Genomic DNA, 6,227 nt, shown 5'->3' with positions numbered 1-6,227 from the left:
ACAACTATGAGGCCACAGTATTCTTACTACTTCATCGCTCCTCAGTCCACATAGTACCTCTCAGCAGAGATTTAGTACCTGCCGTCTCATAACAATTACAACACGAAGCCTCACATATATAGCATCCTACCTGTGTCCATCTACAATAAATTCCTTTTCTGTTTCTGCCTTCCGCCCCTGGAATGGGCTACGCTTTATTCTGCATAATCCAATGCCCTGCTATATTTAACAAAACGCTGAAACACCTTCTTTCGTCAGCATCATAACTTTTCCCAAAAAATTAAAAGCTCTGCGTGAGGTAGTAAAGCAAATGGCTGTGTGTTCTCCCAGTTAAACTTGTTTCTCTTTTGGTTTATCTGAAAATCTCAGCCCCACTCTTCATTACCTGTTCCCTGTCACATTTCTCTTTTACTCCCTGCCCCAACCTCCTCTCTCGTTCATTCCTGCCAGTTCCCTCAGTTTGAGTCCATTTGCCTGTAATCTTTCATTGTTTTTCTCTTTACATAAACGAATGTAAAACTTTCTCATTACAGCTACATGTATCGTAATAACTTCTATGTGAAATATCTAGAATGCCTGATTAGTTAAAGAAATAGCTTGAGGGTCCTAAGCTTGACAAGATAAATAAGTCAGTATGTAACTAAATAACGTCAGTGGTATCGAAAGAGAGTCGTTTCAGCACTGATTGTAATTTTGGAAACAAGTAAATGTTACTAGAAAGAAGTCTGAGGAATATGGTGGCTTTGGAAAACAGTCATCTAATTTTTGGCACAAAACTCATGAATTGAAATTGAAATATCTATGATTTATGTTATCATTATATGATTTTTTTACCATTTTCTTACACAATGTTTTCAAAATGCTTGCTTAATAATGACAAATTCAGTTTTTATAGACATGAGTGTGTTACATGCTTTCAAAATTAGTGAAATAAGGTGGAAAAAGCTGGATTTGTGGTCAAGCGAGAGCAGAGCTGTTAATAAAAAAATTAAAGAGGGGTAATACAGCATTAGGTGAACAAGAAATTACGAATGCGAGTGAACCACTGTGGACAGCTTTCAAGAGGAGGGTCTGAAAGGTGGGCAACCGATTTTAATCAAGTTTCTCAGAGACATTCTATATTGAAAATAAAGAGGTATGTGTTTCCGCTTTTTGCTGTACACTCCCTAGTTTTTGAAAAAAATAGAGATCAAAGTTGATGACGAAAAATCGTATTTTCAATGCTATACATCTAAACATCGTCTAAAAATATTTTTTTAATATAATATGGGGTCAAATGTAACTACGTCTGAGTTATTAACGTTTATGTGTTTACATGCTGTATCTAGGGTACCAGTCATTCTGTACATGGAGTAGAGCGTGGCAGGTGGTCGAGCGGCAGTCCGGCTTTAGCAACCGAGCGGAGCAGACGTGCGGCATGTGTCCACTAGCAGTGCGAGTACGCTCGCCTTGTTTACTTGTTCCGGTCGACACTAACATGACGCGATAGCGGGACAACGTCATAGCGAGTCAATAAAGGAAATAAACACTGAAATTCTCTTTTAGAAGCGACTTTCCCAGGCCAAAAACACTCGATGTCGAGAGTTTTGTGAAGGAAGAGGCCAAGATCCCGGCTGCCGACATCGTCAGCGTCTACTTTTCGATCGCAATTTGTACAGTCTACATGAAACTTATTACCGACATTATAACTGACAAGGTCCTCCTAGGTGTGAAGGAAGGGCTCCGCCTCTGCCACACAGACGGAAATGTGGGCAACGTCAAGGTTTACCACGCTGGATTGGGATTGCAGATTATACGCATATTTGAACTACCCATAGAACTCTCAGCAGCAGTTGTAGCAGCACGCCGCCCCTACAACAAGGTACAAGAACATGTGGCAGAAAAGTGGATCAAATTTAAGACCTATCCGTTCCTCAACAGAGTATGTCGAGTGTATATTGAACTCCAGCAACACTTACCATCACACCTCCAGATAGGAGGCTGCTGAGCCATAATTATACCGACTCGAACTTCACAGTGCAGACACTAGCAATACCAAAATGTCTCTCGCAAAATTTCGTCCTGTGCATATTTTGAGCAGTAAGCGGACATTAAAGATTGGTAATCTGGCAACACTGTAATGAAGTGTACGGGAATTGCATCTTTCAGTATATAGCAGATGTGCTGTGCAGTTGATACGTTTTGGGTTAGCATGCAGGAGGTCGAGGGTTCGATGCTGTGTCGAGGCTTTGCTAAAAGTCGTGTGCATGGCACGGTATCTGGCGTCTTAATCGTCATACAGTGATTACAGCAGGTCTTCTGCAAAACAATTGCATTTACATACTGTGAACACAGAAAGGAAAATACAATCGTTTCACTGCTCAGTATTTAAAGAAACCTTTTACACATCATGGACGCGAATTGTTTTGCACCTCTGCATCTACTAGATTCCAAACCTTTTTTGTTTTAACCCTCCCCCAATGGTCCAATCGATTAAAACAAACTATTATTCTTGCCATGTTCAGGTCCATTACATTTCGTTAGGATCTTACATCACCAGCGGGGCTGTCAACGTGCTTTGCAAATAATTTTGATGGGACCGGGGAGGGTACAATGGAAACGATTGTAATTCCATTTCTGTATTTATAGTATGTAGCCGCAATGTTTTGGAGATGATCCACTGTAATGGCCACCACGTAAGTCACTAGGGGCCATGAGAGGTGAGGGTGGGGGGGGGGGGGGGCTCTTCGGCATTAGTGGAGGTATCATAGACTATAGTGGAAGTTGTGTGATCTGATGCTGGAGGCGCTAGGAATGTAGTTGACCTTCCTTGTTGCATCTGGAACACCTTTTAGGCTTGTCGTAATATAGCAGATGTGCTGTGCAGAAAAATTCACACATTCGGGCTTCAAAGCCCAATTTCTCACATACTAGCAATACAAAAATGCCTGTCACAAAATTTCGTCCTGCACTTATTTCGGGCAGTAAGTGGATGTTAAAGACTGGCAATCTGCCAACAGTGTAATCACTTGTACGATAACTGGATCTGTCAGAATATAGCAGCTGTGCTGTGCAGTAGGTGCAGTGGATAGCATTTTGGTTAATATGCAGGAGATCGAGGTTTCAATTATGGGTCGAGGCTCGTTCCCTCCCCCTTCCCCCCCTCCCCCCAGCTAAGAACACCATTCATTGCCGATACAATTATATTGTACACTACTGCATTTATAGCTTATTTCTGCATGCATATGAATTATCTTGTTGAGGTAACAATACATACTAACTTAGTTACTACACTTACAGAATCATCCACAAAACTATACTGGCAACATTGTCATGTAGATATTCTAAATATAATGTGAGCAACAGCTGGCTTCGGAAATACTTGCAGGTCAGATTATCTTAGGATTACAGCTCTGACATTCAAATATTCTTGGACAAATAACTGTGAGCTGTTAGTATGAAGCACCTATGAATATGATACTACATATATGAAGGGGCTCTTATTACAACATATGGCCTATCAAGTGTAACAAGAACATACTTAACAAGTAGTATAAAAGATAGCCAGGGCACTTTCATATTTCGGTTTCATAAGCACTGTAAAACCACAATTATTGAAGACAACTAGCTTTAGGGCAGCTGCTTTGGATTATCAGAGGAACCAACGTACAGAAGTACTTATTTAGAAAATCAGGTACAGAGGTGCGCCTCCTGGATTTTTTTATGTGGTGCTTTGCATATCTTGGTGGCATCTTTAGGCATCTGTGTGAAACTGGCATCATCATTAAACCCTCGAAGTGTATATTCAGTGTCACTAAATTAGAGTTTCCTAGGCATTTTATTATCCCTTACAAATCAAAGCCACTCCCCAAAGAAGTTCAGGTGATTGTGAATCAAACACAGAAATGGTCTATGTTCTTTCAGACATGTTTGAAAGAAAAGATACCACTCATAGTTACAAAGATGCACATCTGCAAGCTCGTTAAATGCAAGCCAATTCATACTGGACTTATATGAGCGCTATTTAGAAAGTAAGATGTGAAATGATAATTAAATGGACACCCTAGCTGCAAACAGGCGTTGATGTACTTCATTGGGGACATGTTGAAAATGTGTGCCCCGACCGGGACTCGAACCCGGGATCTCCTGCTTACATGGCAGACGCTCTATCCATCTGAGCCACCGCGGGCACAGAGGATAGTGCGTCTACAGGGACTTATCCCTTGCACGCTCCCCGTGAGATCCACATTCCCAACATGTCCACACCACTACATTCGTAGTGCGCCTAATAGATGTTTGCCCATCATACTCATTACTCGTGGCAGATTAATCCACCAAGTCCCGTACGAGTTCGGGCATAGCGTGTGCGTTCGCACAAGAAGGTCAATGGCCGGGAAGCCATATTATGATGGGCAAACATCTATTAGGCGCACTACGAATGTAGTGGTGTGGACATGTTGGGAATGTGGATCTCACGGGGAGCGTGCAAGGGATAAGTCCCTGTAGACGCACTATCCTCTGTGCCCGCGGTGGCTCAGATGGATAGAGCGTCTGCCATGTAAGCAGGAGATCCCGGGTTCGAGTCCCGGTCGGGGCACACATTTTCAACATGTCCCCAATGAAATACATCAACGCCTGTTTGCAGCTAGGGTGTCCATTTAATTATCATTTCATTTCTAGCAAAGCTGCATGGTCATCCACGGTAACTGTTCTTTCAGGAACAGATACTACCGTCATATATAGTTTAAAATATGGCTTCCCGGCCATTGACTTTCTTGTGCGAACGCACACCCTATGCCCGAACTCGTACGGGACTTGGTGGATTAATCTGCCACGAGTAATGACTATGATGGGCAAACATCTATTAGGCGCACTACGAATGTAGTGGTGTGGACATGTTGGGAATGTGGATCTCACGGGGAGCGTGCAAGGGATAAGTCCCTGTAGACGCACTATCCTCTGTGCCCGCGGTGGCTCAGATGGATAGAGCGTCTGCCATGTAAGCAGGAGATCCCGGGTTCGAGTCCCGGTCGGGGCACACATTTTCAACATGTCCCCAATGAAGTACATCAATGCCTGTTTGCAGCTAGGGTGTCCATTTAACTATCATTTCATTTCTAGCAAAGCTGCATGGTCATCCACGGTAACTGTTCTTTCAGGAACAGATACTACCGTCATATATAGTTTAAAATATGGCTTCCCGGCCATTGACCTTCTTGTGCGAACGCACACGCTATGCCCGAACTCGTACGGGACTTGGTGGATTAATCTGCCACGAGTAATGACTATGATGGGCAAACATCTATTAGGCGCACTACGAATGTAGTGGTGTGGACATGTTGGGAATGTGGATCTCACGGGGAGCGTGCAAGGGATAAGTCCCTGTAGACGCACTATCCTCTGTGCCCGCGGTGGCTCAGATGGATAGAGCGTCTGCCATGTAAGCAGGAGATCCCGGGTTCGAGTCCCGGTCGGGGCACACATTTTCAACATGTCCCCAATGAAGTACATCAATGCCTGTTTGCAGCTAGGGTGTCCATTTAACTATCATTTCATTTCTAGCAAAGCTGCATGGTCATCCACGGTAACTGTTCTTTCAGGAACAGATACTACCGTCATATATAGTTTAAAATATGGCTTCCCGGCCATTGACCTTCTTGTGCGAACGCACACGCTATGCCCGAACTCGTACGGGACTTGGTGGATTAATCTGCCACGAGTAATGAGTATGATGGGCAAACATCTATTAGGCGCACTACGAATGTAGTGGTGTGGACATGTTGGGAATGTGGATCTCACGGGGAGCGTGCAAGGGATAAGTCCCTGTAGACGCACTATCCTCTGTGCCCGCGGTGGCTCAGATGGATAGAGCGTCTGCCATGTAAGCAGGAGATCCCGGGTTCGAGTCCCGGTCGGGGCACACATTTTCAACATGTCCCCAATGAAGTACATCAACGCCTGTTTGCAGCTAGGGTGTCCATTTAATTATCATTTCATTTCTAGCAAAGCTGCATGGTCATCCACGGTAACTGTTCTTTCAGGAACAGATACTACCGTCATATATAATAAAGTAAGATGTTTTAAAATAAAAAATTAACAATACGGAAAAACCATGTTTTACTATATACATTTTAAAGGTACATTCTTAAAGTATTTTCTACATTATAAAAATGTGGCAAAAGTTTGTCAGTGCTGCCTCTGTATAAATCTGCCATCTGAAGGTGCAACCATTGGTTGATACCGGCAAG

At 43.2% G+C, this 6,227-nt stretch overlaps 5 non-coding genes across 5 annotated transcripts; 4 read left to right on the top strand and 1 right to left on the bottom strand.

The window, feature by feature from the left end:
- Nucleotides 1-4,094: 4,094 nt before the first annotated feature.
- Trnat-ugu (transfer RNA threonine (anticodon UGU)) lies at nt 4,095-4,169 on the bottom strand. The gene has a single exon. It is a non-coding gene; the product is annotated as a tRNA-Thr (tRNA).
- A 332-nt stretch (nt 4,170-4,501) lies between these two features.
- Trnat-ugu (transfer RNA threonine (anticodon UGU)) lies at nt 4,502-4,576 on the top strand. The gene has a single exon. It is a non-coding gene; the product is annotated as a tRNA-Thr (tRNA).
- Nucleotides 4,577-4,942: 366 nt separating this feature from the next.
- Trnat-ugu (transfer RNA threonine (anticodon UGU)) lies at nt 4,943-5,017 on the top strand. Its single transcript has one exon. It is a non-coding gene; the product is annotated as a tRNA-Thr (tRNA).
- Nucleotides 5,018-5,383: 366 nt separating this feature from the next.
- Nucleotides 5,384-5,458, top strand: Trnat-ugu (transfer RNA threonine (anticodon UGU)). The gene has a single exon. It is a non-coding gene; the product is annotated as a tRNA-Thr (tRNA).
- A 366-nt stretch (nt 5,459-5,824) lies between these two features.
- On the top strand, nt 5,825-5,899 carry Trnat-ugu (transfer RNA threonine (anticodon UGU)). The gene has a single exon. It is a non-coding gene; the product is annotated as a tRNA-Thr (tRNA).
- Nucleotides 5,900-6,227: the final 328 nt, after the last annotated feature.

The sequence above is a fragment of the Schistocerca nitens genome, chromosome 9 (assembly GCF_023898315.1).
Source record: "Schistocerca nitens isolate TAMUIC-IGC-003100 chromosome 9, iqSchNite1.1, whole genome shotgun sequence".
Taxonomy (NCBI): Eukaryota; Metazoa; Arthropoda; class Insecta; order Orthoptera; family Acrididae; genus Schistocerca; species Schistocerca nitens.
This window is presented reverse-complemented; position numbering and strand designations above follow the sequence as displayed.